Below are 14,134 nucleotides of genomic sequence, written 5' to 3'. Positions count from 1 at the left end.
TGTGCCGCCCTGTCTGTTCACATGGGCGACTGCCGTGATGTTGTCCGACTGGATCAACACCGGTTTTCCCTGAAGCAGAGGTTCTGCCTGGCTTAGAGCATTGTATATTGCTCTTAGTTCCAGAATGTTTATGTGAAGAGACGTTTCCAGGCTTGTCCATACTCCCTGGAAGTTTCTTCCTTGTGTGACTGCTCCCCAGCCTCTCAGGCTGGCGTCCGTGGTCACCAGGATCCAATCCTGTATGCCGAATCTGCGGCCCTCCAATAGATGAGGACTCTGCAACCACCACAGAAGAGACACCCTTGTCCTTGGAGACAGGGTTATCCGTAGGTGCATCTGAAGATGCGACCCTGACCATTTGTCCAACAGATCCCTTTGGAAAATTCTTGCGTGGAATCTGCCGAATGGAATTGCTTCGTAAGAAGCCACCATTTTTCCCAGGACTCTTGTGCATTGATGTACAGACACCTTTCCTGGTTTTAGGAGGTTCCTGACAAGCTCGGATAACTCCTTGGCTTTTTCCTCCGGGAGAAAAACCTTTTTCTGAACCGTGTCCAGAATCATCCCTAGGAACAGCAGACGAGTTGTCGGCATTAACTGGGATTTTGGAATATTCAGAATCCACCCGTGCTGTTTTAACACTTCTTGAGACAGTGCTAATCCCATCTCTAGCTGTTCTCTGGACCTCGCCCTTATTAGGAGATCGTCCAAGTATGGGATAATTAATACGCCTTTTCTTCGAAGAAGAATCATCATCTCGGCCATTACCTTTGTAAAGATCCGAGGTGCCGTGGACAATCCGAACGGCAGCGTCTGAAACTGATAGTGACAGTTTTGTACAACGAACCTGAGGTACCCCTGGTGTGAGGGGTAAATTGGAACGTGGAGCTACGCATCCTTGATGTCCAAGGATACCATAAAGTCCCCCTCTTCCAGGTTCGCTATCACTGCTCTGAGTGACTCCATTTTGAACTTGAACTTCTTTATGTACAGGTTCAAGGACTTCAGATTTAGAATAGGCCTTACCGAGCCATCCGGCTTCGGTACCACAAAAAGAGTGGAATAATACCCCTTCCCTTGTTGTAGAAGAGGTACCTTGACTATCACCTGCTGAGAGTACAGCTTGTGAATGGCTTCCAAAACCGTCTCCCTTTCGGAGGGGGACGTTGGTACAGCAGACTTCAGGAAACGGCGAGGTGGATCTGTCTCTAATTCCAACCTGTACCCTTGAGATATTATCTGCAGGATCCAGGGATCTACCTGCGAGTGAGCCCACTGCGCGCTGTAATTTTTGAGACGACCGCCCACCGTCCCCGAGTCCGCTTGAGAAGCCCCAGCGTCATGCTGAGGCTTTTGTAGAAGCCGGGGAGGGCTTCTGTTCCTGGGAAGGAGCTGCGTGTTGCTGTCTCTTCCCTCGACCTTTGCCTCGTGGCAGATATGAATAGCCCTTTGCTCTCTTATTTTTAAAGGAACGAAAGGGCTGCGGTTGAAAAGTCGGTGCCTTTTTCTGTTGGGGAGTGACTTGAGGTAGAAAGGTGGATTTCCCGGCTGTAGCCGTGGCCACCAAATCTGATAGACCGACTCCAAATAACTCCTCCCCTTTATACGGCAAAACTTCCATATGCCGTTTTGAATCCGCATCGCCTGTCCACTGTCGCGTCCATAAAGCTCTTCTGGCCGAAATGGACATAGCACTTACCCGTGATGCCAGTGTGCAGATATCCCTCTGTGCATCACGCATATAAAGAAATGCATCCTTTATTTGTTCTAACGACAGTAAAATATTGTCCCTGTCCAGGGTATCAATATTTTCAATCAGGGACTCTGACCAAACTACCCCAGCACTGCCCATCCAGGCAGTCGCTACAGCTGGTCGTAGTATAACACCTGCATGTGTGTATATACTTTTTTGGATATTTTCCATCCTCCTATCTGATGGATCTTTAAGTGCGGCCGTCTCAGGAGAGGGTAACGCCACTTGTTTAGATAAGCGTGTTAGTGCCTTGTCCACCCTAGGAGGTGTTTCCCAGCGCTCCCTAACCTCTGGCGGGAAAGGGTATAATGCCAATAATTTCTTTGAAATTATCAGCTTTTTATCAGGGGCAACCCACGCTTCATTACACACGTCATTTAATTCTTCTGATTCAGGAAAAACTATAGGTAGTTTTTTCATACCCCACATAATACCCTGTTTAGTGGTACCTGTAGTATCAGCTAAATGTAACGCCTCCTTCATTGCCAAAATCATATAACGTGTGGCCCTACTGGAAAATACGGTTGATTCGTCACCGTCACCACTGGAGTCATCGCCTGTGTCTGGGTCTGTGTCGACCGACTGAGGCAAAGGGCGTTTCACAGCCCCTGACGGTGTTTGAGTCGCCTGGACAGGCACTAATTGATTGTCCGGCCGCCTCATGTCGTCAAACGACTGCTTTAGCGTGTTGACACTATCCCGTAGTTCCATAAATAAAGGCATCCATTCTGGTGTCGACTCCCTAGGGGGTGACATCCTCATATTTGGCAATTGCTCCGCCTCCACACCAATATCGTCCTCATACATGTCGACACACACGTACCGACACACAGCAGACACACAGGGAATGCTCCTAACGAAGACAGGACCCACTAGCCCTTTGGGGAGACAGAGGGAGAGTTTGCCAGCACACACCAAAAGCGCTATATATATATCAGGGATAGCCTTATAATAAGTGCTCCCTTATAGCTGCTTTGTTATATCAAAATATCGCCATAAATGTGCCCCCCCCCTCTCTGTTTTACCCTGTTTCTGTAGTGCAGTGCAGGGGAGAGACTTGGGAGCCGTCCTGACCAGCGGAGCTGTGAGAGGAAATGGCGCCGTGTGCTGAGGAGATAGGCCCCGCCCCTTTTCTGGCGGGCTCGTCTCCCGCTATTTAGAAAATTTAGGCAGGGGTTAAATATCTCCATATAGCCTCTAGGGCTATATGTGAGGTATTTTTAGCCTTTATAGGTAATCATTTGCCTCCCAGGGCGCCCCCCTCCCAGCGCCCTGCACCCTCAGTGACTGCCGTGTGAAGTGTGCTGAGAGGAAAATGGCGCACAGCTGCAGTGCTGTGCGCTACCTTTTGAAGACTGCAGGAGTCTTCAGCCGCCGATTCTGGACCTCTTCTGACTTCAGCATCTGCAAGGGGGCCGGCGGCGTGGCTCCGGTGACCATCCAGGCTGTACCTGTGATCGTCCCTCTGGAGCTTGATGTCCAGTAGCCAAGAAGCCAATCCATCCTGCACGCAGGTGAGTTGACTCCTTCTCCCCTCAGTCCCTCGCTGCAGTGATCCTGTTGCCAGCAGGAATCACTGTAAAATAAAAAACCTAGCTAAACTTTTTCTAAGCAGCTCTTTAGGAGAGCCACCTAGATTGCACCCTTCTCGGCCGGGCACAAAAATCTAACTGGAGTCTGGAGGAGGGTCATAGGGGGAGGAGCCAGTGCACACCACCTGATCGGAAAAAGCTTTACTTTTTGTGCCCTGTCTCCTGCGGAGCCGCTATTCCCCATGGTCCTTTCAGGAACCCCAGCATCCACTAGGACGATAGAGAAAAAGGAGCATCTGTCGGATCTACTCCTTGTGTTTTTTCCATTCCTGTGGACATGGAGGAGCCTATGCAGATAGGTCTCTCCAAATTGTCTCCTGAAGAAAGAACCAGGAGGCAAAATTCTGGTCTTTGTTTATACTGTGGAGGTAAGGGACATTTTGCCCGTAGTTGTCCGAACAAGTCGGGAAACTACCCGACCAAGTGAGTTGTGAGGGGGTTCATTTTGGTCTGCAGCTTATCTCCTCAAATAATTCACTGTTAGTTCCTGCTAAAGTTTCCTTTGGCAGCCTCTGTTCCTCGGTCTCTGCTTTTGTGGACAGTGGAGCTGCAGGGAACTTTATGGATTTAACATGGGCCAAGGCCTTAGGTATTCCTCAGTTAACCTTGGGTAGGTGTGTCACCATGCATGGTTTAGATGGGAGTCCCTTGTCCAATGGGGTTATTTCTCTCTGTACACCTCCTGTTTAACTTTCGGTAGGAGCTCTGCATTCTGAAAAGATTGAGTTTTTCCTTACCCATTGTCCAGCAGTTCCTGTGGTTCTGGGTCACCCTTGGCTGGCCTTTCATAATCCCATCATTGATTGGCAGTCGGGGGAGATCTTACAATGGGGTACCATCTGTAATAAAGAATGTATTACGCTTCCTATCCGAGTAGCTGCCGCCGTTCCCGCACCCATTCCTGTGGAATACCAGGATTTTGTTGATGTATTTTCCAAGGGCAATGCGGATATTCTGCCTCCCCATAGGCCTTATGATTGTGCCATTGAGCTAATTCCTGGTGCCACGTTGCCTAAAGGAAGGTTATATGCATTGTCTGGTCCTGAAACTGTGGCCATGAATGAGTATGTGAAAGAAAGCCTTGGGAAAGGATTTATCAGGCCATCTAAATCCCCTTTAAGTGCAGGTTTCTTCTTCGTAGAGAAGAAGGATGGTTCACTTAGACCCTGCATTGACTTTAGAGCTTTGAATAAAATCTCAGTAAAGAATACTTACCCTCTGCCGCTGATCTCTGTCCTCTTTGATCAGCTACGTTCGGCTGTGATTTTTTCTAAGATTGACCTGAGAGGAGCATATAACCTCATCAGAATCAAGTCAGGGGATGAGTGGAAAACGGCATTCAGTACTCAGTCAGGCCACTATGAGTATCTGGTTATGCCATTTGGCCTGTCTAACGCTCCGGCAGTTTTCCAGGATCTCATTAACGGTGTGCTCCGTGAGTTTCTTGGAAGGTTCGTTGTAGTCTACTTAGACGATATTTTGATTTATTCTGACTCTGTAGAACAACATGTTACCCAGGTGCGTCAGGTTCTAAAAAAATTACGTGAAAATCACCTATATGCCAAGCTTGAGAAGTGTGAATTTCATGTCACGGAGGTATCCTTTTTAGGGTACATTATTTCCCCTCGGGGATTCTGTATGGAACCAAAGAAGCTCCAAGCCATCCTTAGTTGGGCGCAACCCACCAACTTAAAAGCAATTCAGCGCTTTTTAGGGTTTGCAAACTACTATAGAAGATTTATTCACTCCTTCTCTGACCTAGTTGCTCCCATTGTGGCACTGACTAAGAAGGGAGCAGATCCTACCAATTGGTCACGTGAAGCTGAGTTATCTTTTCAGGCCTTGAAACAAGCCTTTGTCTCAGCCCCTGTCCTCAGACATCCCAACCCAGAATTGCCTTTCATTGTTGAGGTTGATGCCTCGGAGGTTGGAGTAGGGGCTATCCTATCTCAGAAGGATCCGGATTCCCTCGAATTACATCCTTGTGCCTTTATGTCCAGGAAATTCTCATCTGCAGAATCCAACTACGATGTTGGTAACCGGGAATTGCTGGCTATTAAATGGGCTTTCGAGGAGTGGAGGCATTGGCTTGAAGGAGCGACTCATACCATTTCAGTTTTGACTGATCACAAAAATCTTCAATACATTGAATCAGCTAAACGACTGAATGCCCGGCAGGCTCGTTGGGCTTTATTTTTTACTCGTTTCAAATTTATTATCACCTTCAGGCCAGGTTCCAAGAATACTAAGGCAGATGCCCTGTCACGCAGTTTTCTTCCAGTTCAAGACAACAGTCCTGTTACTCCCATACTTCCGTCTTCAGTCATTCGGGCAGGCCTCACACAGGATGTATTTACCCAGTTAAAGCTGCTTCAACATCAAGCTCCTGAAAATACTCCTGCTGGTCGTCTTTTTGTCCCTGAGTTTTTGAGAGCAACTGTTTTGACGGAGTTTCATGATAGCAAAGTTGCCGGGCATCCGGGAATCGCTAAGACTTTGGAATTAGTCTCCCGCTCAGTATGGTGGCCTGGTCTTTCCAAAGACATTAAAGAGTTTGTTTTTTCGTGTCAGGTCTGTGCACAGCATAAAGTTCCTCGTTCTTTGCCTATCGGTCAACTTATGCCCTTGAATGTTCCTCTTAGGCCATGGTCGCATATCTCCATGGATTTTGTGGTGGACCTCCCTCTGTCAGCCGGATGCCGAGTCATATGGGTGGTAGTGGACCGTTTTAGCAAAATGGCCCATTTCATTGCTCTTCCCCGATTGCCATCTGCCCAGGGATTGGCAGTCTTGTTCCTCCGCCATGTTTTCAGACTCCATGGCTTACCCACTGATATTGTTTCTGATCGGGGTCCACAATTCATTGCACAATTTTGGAAGTCTTTTTGTGCTTCATTAAAGATGAAATTATCTTTAACGTCTGGCTATCATCCCCAATCCAATGGGCAGACTGAGCGAGTTAATCAATCTCTAAAACAATATTTGCGTTTGTACTCGGCCAAACTCCAAAATGACTGGTCTGAGTTTCTTCCATTGGCGGAGTTTGCTTATAATAATGCCTGTCATTCTTCCACCAATGTGTCTCCATTTTTTGCAGTTTTTGGTTTTCACCCCAGGGCTAATTCATTTTTTCAACATTCCTCTGTCTCCTCACTGGCCCTGACCTCTCATCTTAGACTCATTTGGAGAAAAGTACACCTGGCTCTCAGAAAAGCGGCATTCCGGGAAAAAAGATTTTCTGACAGGCTCCGGCGGCCGTGCACTTTTAAAGTAGGAGATAGGGTGTGGTTGTCGACTCGCAACATTAAACTTCGACAAACCTCAGCCAGATTGGGTCCTAAATTTATTGGACCATTTCACATTATCAAAAAAGTCAATCCAGTTGCTTTCCGGTTACGTTTACCAAAAACTTTACGGATCGGAAATACCTTCCATTGCTCATTGCTGAAACCATATGTTTCGTCCAGTAGATTTCCTCGTAAAATATCTCAGGGGAGATCACCAATAAATGTACAGGGTCAGCAGGAGTTCCTGGTTGAGAAGGTTCTCGATTCCAAGTTTTCCCGGGGTCGGCTTTATTTTTTGGTACATTGGAGAGGTTATGGGCCAGAGGAAAGGTCTTGGGTCCTGGATGAGGATCTTCATGCCCCGAGGCTCAAAAGGGCATTTTTTCGAGAATTTCCTCGGAAACCTGGCTTTAGGGGTTCCTTGACCCCTCCTCAAGGGGGGGGTACTGTTAGGCGCCGGGGTCCGCTCGTCGGTGCGGCCCGGCGCCTAGCAACCAGGGACGCCGTGCGCGTACAGCCGCCGGCTCCCTGGCAACGCTAGACGCCGGGCGCACGGAGCCGCTCTGACCCTAGCAACGGGGACGCCACGTTCGGGCCGCGTTCCCCGTTGCTGGGTCTGTTCTAATTATTTTATGGTGTGCTGGCCGTGCAGCTTGCAAGCTGCACGGCATTCATTGTGATTACCCAGTCTGGCTCCTGATTGGGGAGTTCTCTGTTATAAGCACCCTTTGGACTTCCCACAGACGCCGGTGATAGCTTCCTGTTTGCCTGTGTCAGTTGCAGAGAGTTCCAGTCTTGCTCAATCCGGTTGTTCCTGTCCTCAGTGGTCCTGTACTCGGAAAGTTGTCATCATTCCTGGAGTCTGACCGAGCACCTTTAACATCCTGTGGTGTTCGTGAGTCGCGGCGCAGCCGTGTGTTGCGGCTTGTCCGCTTACTGTTTATTATTTAGTATATTTGTGTTCTGGAGCTTTTGCGGAGGATTCCGCTCCCACAGATCCACTCTGGTATCCAGCGGTGCTGGATAGGAGTAACGGATCGGTGGATCCTTGGTTGTCCTTTTCCCTGGCGGCTAGTCCGCACATACCTTTGGTTTAAGTTAGTTAGCTTGTAACCCCTGGCCTGGTTGCTTAGTCAGAGGGCCCCTTGTTATCACCCTGTCTCGGATTTCCCTTTGTCTCCCATTAAGACCTGAGGGGGCATCGGGGTTGGGCAGACATAATCCGCCCTTCGAACGCGGCTGCCATGGGCTCAAGCAACCATAGTCTCGCAGGGGATTTCTGATAACACGGGCGAGACAACGGAGTTAGGGCGCCAGGGGTTACTAGGCTCTCCTGCTCCCACTACCAGCAGATCTTCCCTGTACTCAGACCTCTGCCATAAGATCTCCTCTGGTCTGGAGTTCGGGAATCATAACACCGATGGGCATTGTAATGTGAGTAAAGGATGCCGCCGGGTGATATATTGTGAGTAACAGACACCGATGGGCATTGTAATGTGAGTAACGGATGCCGCTGGGCAGTGTAATGTGAGTAACAGATGCTGCTGGGTGGTGTACTGTGAGTAACAGACACCGATGGGCTTTGTAATGTGAGTAACGGATGCTGCTGGGTGGTGTAATGTGAGTAATGGAAATCGCTGTGCGGTGTAATGTGAGTAGTGGACATCGCTGTGCTGTGTAATGTGAGTAATGGACAACGCTGGGCGGTGTAATGTGAGTAAAGGATGCTGCTGGGCAGTGTAATGTGAGTAACGGATGCTGCTGGATGGTATAATGTGAGTAACGGACGTCGCTGTGCACTGTAATGTGAGTAACGTATGCTGCTGGGCAGTGTAATGTGAGTAATGAATGCTGCTATGCGCTGTAATGTGAGTAACGGATGCTGCTGGGCGGTGTAATGTGAGTAACAGATGCCGTTGGCGGTGTAATGTGAGTAACACACACCGATGGGCATTGTAATGTGAGTAACGGATGCCGCTGGGTGGTATAATGTGAGTAACAGACATCGATGGGCATTGTAATCTGAGTAACGTATGCCGCTGGGCAGAGTAATGTGAGTAAAAGATGCCGCTGGGTGGTGTAATGTGAGTAACAGACACCGATGGGCACGTAATGTGAGTAACGAATGCCGCTGGGCGGTGTAATGTCAGTAACAGATGCCTCTGGGCGGTGTAATGTGAGTAACAGATGCTGCTGGGTGGTGTAATGTGAGTAACAGACACCGATGGGCATTGTAATGTGAGTAACAGACACGGATGTGCATTGTAATGTGAGTAACAGACACCGATGGGCATTGTAATGTGAGTAACAGATGCCGCTGGGCGGTGTAATGTAATAGACAATGATGGGCATTGTAGTGTGAGTAACAGACACCGATGGGCATTTTAATGTGAGTAACGGATGCCGCTGGGCGGTGTAATGTGAGTAACAGATGCTGCTGGGCAGTGTAATGTGAGTGAAAGATGCTGCTTGTTGGTGTACTGTGAGTAACAGACACCGATGGGCTTTGTAATGTGAGTAACGGATGCTGCTGGGTGGTGTAATGTGAGTAATGGAAATCGCTGTGCGGTGTAATGTGAGTAGTGGACATCGCTGTGCTGTGTAATGTGAGTAATGGACAACGCTGGGCGGTGTAATGTGAGTAATGGATGCTGCTGGGCAGTGTAATGTGAGTAACGGATGCTGCTGGATGGTATAATGTGAGTAACGGACGTCGCTGTGCACGGTAATGTGAGTAACGTATGCTGCTGGGCAGTGTAATGTGAGTAACGAATGCTGCTATGCGCTGTAATGTGAGTAACGGATGCTGCTGGGCGGTGTAATGTGAGTAACAGATGCCGCTGGGCGGTGTAATGTGAGTAACACACACGGATGGGCATTGTAATGCGAGTGACGGATGCCGCTGGGTGGTATAATGTGAGTAACAGACACCGATGGGCATTGTAATGTGAGTAACGGATGCTGCTGGGCGGAGTAATGTGAGTAACAGATGCCGCTGGGCAGTGTAATGTGAGTAACAGATGCTGCTCGGCGGTGTACTGTGAGTAACAGACACCAATGGGTTTTGTAATGTGAGTAACGGATGCTGCTAGGTGGTGTAATGTGAGTAACAGATACCGATGGGCATTGTAATGTGAGTAATGTATGCCGCTGAGCGGAGTAATGTGAGTAAAAGATGCCGGTGGGCGGTGTAATGTAAGTAACAGACACCGATGGGCATGTAATGTGAGTAACAAATGCCGCTGGGTGGTGTAATGTGAGTAACAGATGCCTCTGGGCGGTGTAATGTGAGTAACAGATGCTGCTGGGTGGTGTAATGTGAGTAACAGACACCGATGGGCATTCTAATGTGAGTAACAGACACCGATGGGCATTGTAATGTGAGTAACAGACACGGATGTGCATTGTAATGTGAGTAACAGACACCGATGGGCATTGTAATGTGAGTAACAGATGCCGCTGGGCGGTGTAATGGGAGTAAAAGACAATGATGGGCATTGTAGTGTGAGTAACAGACACCGATGGGCATTGCAATGTGAGTAACGGATGCCGCTGGTTGGTGTAATGTGAGTAACAGACATTGATGGGCATTGTAATGTGAGTAACAGACACCGATGGGCATTGTAATGTGAGTAACGGATGCCGCTGGGTGGAGTAATGTGAGTAACAGACACCGATAGGCATTGTAATGTGAGTAACGAATGCCTCTGGGCGGTGTAATGTGAGTAACAGACACCGATGGGCATTGTAATGTGAGTAACGGATGCCGCTGGGCGGTGTAATGTGAGTAACAGACACCGATGGGCATTGTAATGTGAGTAACGGATGCCGCTGGGCGGTATAATGTGAGTAGCAGATGCCGCTGGGCAGTGTAATGTGAGTAACGGATGCTGCTAGGCGGTGTAATGTGAGTAATAGATGCCGCAGGGCGGTGTAATGTGAGTAACGGATGCCGCTGGGCGGTGTAATGTGAGTAACAGATGCCGCTGGGCAGTGTAATGTGAGTAACGGATGTTGCTGGGCGATGTAATGTGAGTAACAGATACCGATGGGCGGTGTATTGTGAGTAACAGACACCGATGGGCATGTAATGTGAGTAACAGATGCCGCTGGGCGCTGTAATGTGAGTAACGGATGTCACTGGGCGCTGTAATGTGAGTAATGGATGCTGCTGGGCGGTGTAATGTGAGTAACGGATGCTGCTGGGCAGTGTAATGTGAGTAACGGATGCCGCTGGGCGCTGTAATGTGAGTAACGGATGTCGCTGGGCGGTGTAATGTGAGTAACGGATGCCGCTGTGCGCTGTAATGTGAGTAACGGATGCCACTGGGCGTTGTAATGTGAGTAACGGATTTCGCTGTGCGCTGTAATATGAGTAATGGATGCCGCTGGGCATTGCAATGTGAGTAACGGATGCCGCTGTGCGCTGTAATGTGAGTAACGGATGCCGCTGTGCGCTGTAATGTGAGTAACGGATGCCGCTGGGCGGTGTAATGTGAGTAACTGACACCGATGGGCATTGTAATTTGAGTAACGAATGCCGCTGGGCGGTGTAATGTGAGTAATGGATGTCGCTCTGCGCTGTAATGTGAGTAATGGACGTCACTGTGCGCTGTAATGTGAGTAACGGATGCCGCTGGGCGGTGTAATGTGAGTAACGGATGCCACTGTGCGCTGTAATGTGAGTAACGGATGCCGCTGGGCGGTGTAATGTGAGTAACTGACACCGATGGGCATTGTAATTTGAGTAACGAATGCCGCTGGGCGGTGTAATGTGAGTAATGGATGTCGCTCTGCACTGTAATGTGAGTAATGGACGTCACTGTGCGCTGTAATATGAGTAACGGATGCCGCTGGGCATTGCAATGTGAGTAACGGATGCCACTGTGCGCTGTAATGTGAGTAACGGATGCATCTGTGCGCTGTAATGTGAGTAACGGATGCCGCTGTGCGCTGTAATGTGAGTAATTGACACCGATGGGCATTGTAATGTGAGTAATGGATGTCGCTCTGCACTGTAATGTGAGTAATGGACGTCACTGTGCGCTGTAATGTGAGTAACGGATGCCACTGTGCGCTGTAATGTGAGTAACGGATGCCACTGTGCGCTGTAATGTGAGTAACGGATGCCGCTGGGCGGTGTAATGTGATTAACTGACACCGATGGGCATTGTAATGTGAGTAATGGATGTCGCTCTGCGCTGTAATGTGAGTAACGGATGCCGCTGGGCGGTGTAATGTGAGTAACGGATGCCGCTGGGCGCTGTAATATGAGTAACGGATGCCGCTGGGCGGTGTAATGTGAGTATCGGATGCCGCTGGGCACTGTAGTGTGAGTAATGGACGACGATGTGCATGGTACAATCAGTTTGTGGAAGGGGGCCCCAAATCAGTGTCTTGCTCAGGGCCCCATGAGGTCTAAATCCGCCTCTGATAATGTGCGCCTATAATCGCTGTCACTAATCTGATTAGGGGGCTATTCATTTAGCAGTGATAAGTGTGGAGAAGTGAGCCAGTGGAGAAGTTGCCCATGGCAACTAATCAGTGTTAAAGTAACTTTTATAATTGGCATACTATACAATTGTACGAAGCAGCTGATTGGTTGCCATGGGCAACTTCTCACATGCTCACTTCTCCACACTTATCACTGCTTCATGAATAGATACCTAGGTCCCGTTCAGGATCACTTAAACACGTGTGCGGCAACGGCTGTTATTACTTTGCCGTCTCTGGCGTTCATGTCTGTCCGGAGACGGCTATTATATTGCCGCCCCTGGCACTGTGTGCGCTTCTACAGCGGCTATTGCCCTTGTGCCGCCTCACACACTAATAGTCTGGCTCGGCATCTGGTTACTACAACTTTTCAATGTACACACATTTAGGGCTATCGCCCGTAGCAACAATGGATACCAATATAAAAACACGGACACATAAGCTGTGTGTCCTCCTAACCATCGTTTCACATTTCTGCTTCATCATAGGAAACCCGGATGCCGGGCTCAGGAGAGCTATGGAGCCGTCACCAGTCAATCATTCGTTATCACTTTTGATTGACATTCTCTTCCGCCAATTACAATTTCTCTCCTATCTCTCCTGCTTTTAGTAGTCAGATGGGCTGGAAATTGAGATTAATTCAAGCTACTGCTAATATTGGGGGTCATTCCGAGTTGATCGCTCGCTAGCAGTTTTTAGCAGCCGTGCAAACGCTATGCCGCCGCCCACTGGGAGTGTATTTTAGCTTAGAAGAAGTGCGAACGTTTTTATCGCAGAGCGCCTGCAAAAAAAAATTGTGTCGTTTCAGAGTAGCTCAAAACCTACTCAGTGCTTGCGATCACTTCAGACTATTCAGTTCCGGATTTGATGTCACACACCCGCCCAGTGCTCGCCCAGCCACGCCTACGTTTTCCCTGGCACGCCTGCGTTTTTCAGAACACTCCGTGAAAATGGTCAGTTGCCACCCAGAAACGCCCACTTCATGTCAATCACTCTGCGGCCAGCAGTGCGACCGAAATTCATCGATAGACCCTGTGCAAAACAGCATCATTCGTTGTGCCCGTACGTCACGCGTGCGCATTGCGCCACGTACGCATGCGCAGAACTGCCATTTTTTAGCCTGATCACTGCGCTGTGAACAAATGCAGCTAGCGATCAACTCGGAATGACCACCATTATTCTAACAAAGAACTGTGTGGCACTTTATATTTATCCGCAAATGATCCATATATTTATACTTGCATGGGGCGAGGTTGATTATTATTTATTTATTTAATTTAATTCACTTGTATTAAGTATATGATTATTATGGCCCATCCCTTTATATCAATTACTCATGTATAAACATATGGATCCTTACTTAATTTCCTATATTAGGAGGATGTAGACATTCCTCCCTGATCTTATAGATACTCGTTGTTATAGAGTTTTACTTATATATGGTATCCATATTATTTCCTGTTATTCTCTTCCCACATTGGGATAAGGGGGTAATTCTGAGTTTATCGCAGCAGCAAATTTGATAGCAGTTGGGCAAAACCATGTGCAGTGCCGGGGGGGGAGGGGGGGGCAGATATAACATGTGCAGAGAGAGTTAGATTTGGGTGGGTTATATTATTTCTGTGCAGGGTAAATACTGGCTGCTTTATTTCTACACTGCAATTTAGATTTCAGTTTGAACACACCCCACCAAAATCTAACTCTGCACATGTTACATCTGCCCCCTGCAGTGCACATGGTTTTGCCCAACTGCTAACAACTTTGCTGCTGCGATCAACTCTGAATTAGGCCCTATGGCCCTCATTCCGAGTTGATTGCTAGCTGTTTTCGGTTGCAGCGCAGCGATTAGGCAAAAAAATCTGCATTTCTGCGCATGCGTATTGGCCGCAGTGCGCATGCGCCAAGTACTTTCACACAAAACTATGCTATTTTTCAGTGGCTCGGCTGATCGCTGAGTGATTGACAGGAAAGGGGCGTTTCTGGGAGGTAAGTGACCATTTTCCGGGAGT

Source organism: Pseudophryne corroboree, chromosome 8, assembly GCF_028390025.1.
Source record: "Pseudophryne corroboree isolate aPseCor3 chromosome 8, aPseCor3.hap2, whole genome shotgun sequence".
In the NCBI taxonomy this organism is placed as follows: domain Eukaryota; kingdom Metazoa; phylum Chordata; class Amphibia; order Anura; family Myobatrachidae; genus Pseudophryne; species Pseudophryne corroboree.
The sequence above is the reverse complement of the archived record's forward strand: the minus strand, read 5'-3'. Positions refer to the sequence as shown.